The sequence below is a fragment of the Limulus polyphemus genome, unplaced genomic scaffold, assembly GCF_000517525.1.
Source record: "Limulus polyphemus unplaced genomic scaffold, Limulus_polyphemus-2.1.2 Scaffold376, whole genome shotgun sequence".
Taxonomy (NCBI): Eukaryota; Metazoa; Arthropoda; class Merostomata; order Xiphosura; family Limulidae; genus Limulus; species Limulus polyphemus.
The window spans coordinates 399,895-402,037 of record NW_013665986.1 but is presented as its reverse complement, the minus strand read 5'-3'; the positions used below and the strand labels follow the sequence as shown (position 1 = coordinate 402,037).

At 37.2% G+C, this 2,143-nt stretch overlaps 1 protein-coding gene across 1 annotated transcript in view; it reads left to right on the top strand.

The window, feature by feature from the left end:
• The window catches only part of LOC106457810 (neuropeptides capa receptor-like), a 61,387-nt gene that overhangs the window by 57,006 nt on the left and 2,238 nt on the right, over nt 1-2,143 (top strand). The window lies entirely within an intron of this gene.

Genomic DNA, 2,143 nt, shown 5'->3' with positions numbered 1-2,143 from the left:
TTTTATGCTTCATACTTTATTACTGATGTCGAAGATAGTTATGTTTTGTTAAAGAGCACTGAGTTTAGTAAGACGTCGGTGATCATGGTCTTCCACAGATCTCTCTCTATGTACATACCATATCCAAACGGGACATCGGTGATCATGGTCTTCCACTGATCTCTCTGTATGTACATACCATATCCAAACAGGACGTCGGTGATCATGGCCTTCCACAGATCTCTTATCCTTGAAGTACAAAGAACTTACAATGTCGATACATTCATCCATCTAGATAGACCCTTGATATAAGTCAAGCTTTGTCTTCCACAGTCTCTCCTTCCTTCATTCTATCCAGACTTTCAATTTCGTCTTTTCTCATCATATGTCCCAGAAAATCCATTTGTCTCTTTCTGACGTTATCGTCAGCTTTCTTCTGCAGCCTGCTCTTGACAAAATATCTTCATTTGAGATGTGACTTGTTCAATATACCTTCAACACGCGCCTTAAGAACCACAACTCATTTGCTTTAATTCGCTTTTCCATGATTGGCGATATTGTCCAACTTTCTGATGCATATGTGAGAATTGGTATAATATAGCAATCCAAAACTCTTAACATCGTCCTCGTAGAAATTTTACTATTATTCTTTGTTATAAATTGATATTAATGCCTGATCTCTCTTCTGCCATAAATCCAAATAAATTGTGTCTCCAAAATCTGCAATTGGGTCAATATTTTGAGCTTCCGAATAAATGAAATTATTATTTTTCGCGATATAAGAAATATTGCTTTAATGTAGTAAGGTGTTTTTCTGTTGTTAACGTTTGATATTTTTTCATATATAATGTGCAAAGATGTTCAATTATTATTAGTGTTACAGACAACTTCAGTCATGGGCCGATAAAGTTGGCGCATATACTTTTTAGTGATGTGTTTTGCATGAATAAATAGCATTGAGTTTTGTTATAATGGCTAATTAGGCCTAAAATTTAATATACTTATGAAGTCTTTAAATGACATTTAGGCCCGCCATGGCCGGGTGGTTAGGGTGCTCAACTCGCATTCTGTGGGTCGCGGGTTCGAATCCCCGTCATACCAAACTTGCTCGCTCTTTCAGCCGTGGGGGCGTTATAATGTGACGGTCAATCCCACTATTCGTCGGTAAAAGAGTAGCCCAAGAGTTGGCGGTGGGTGGTGATGACTAGCTGCCTTCCCTCTAGTTTTACAATGCTAAATTGGGGACGGCTAGCGCAGATAGCCCTCGTGTAGCTTTGCGCAAAACCCATAACAAACAAACAAATGACATTTAACTCTAATTCCCCCCCCCCTTTTCTTCTTGTTTGTTTATTCACTTTTTCTTTTATAATTTTTTCCTATGAAATTTTTCTTCTTCCTTTTCTGTTTGCTTCCTTGTCAGTATTCATTATATTATATACAATACATTTTGATCAATTTTGGCAATATATATGAATTAAGAAATTACGTCATATAGCTTGAACTTTTCTGAATACAGGAAAACATCCGCAAACTCACTAAATTAAAATATTTTACCAGTGACAAAAACAGGAGAAATAAACTATTTAAAATGTTTATTTAACGGCGAGATAAAGTTATTGGGGAGACTTGCTTTAGTATGGTTAGAAAAACAAAGAGTTTGTTGACGAAGGAGCTCAATGCGAGATGGGGGGTTTATTCTAATGATTATGTACAAATCAGGCGATTGTGATGCCCCCTCTAACATTGCATCTTGACAGTTGTATCTTTGAGCTCATTCCCTACTTATTCTAAATCTCAATTTATTTTGCTACGCTCCCCTGTTTATCGTTAATGGCTCAATTTATATCCAAATTACTTTACAAACACTTTATGTGCACCAAGTTTTTCGACCCGTGACGAAACTAATTCTCGAGTTTTCAAGTGGACAGAAAAATATTACAAAGTTTGGATATGGTATGTACATAGAGAGAGATCTGTGGAAGACCATGATCACCGATGTCCCGTTTGGATATGGTATGTACATAGAGAGAGATCTGTGGAAGACTATGATCACCGATGTCCCGTTTGGATATGGTATGTACATAGAGAGAGATCTGTGGAAGACCATGATCACCGATGTCCCGTTTGGATATGGTATGTACATAGAGAGAGATCTGTGGAAGAC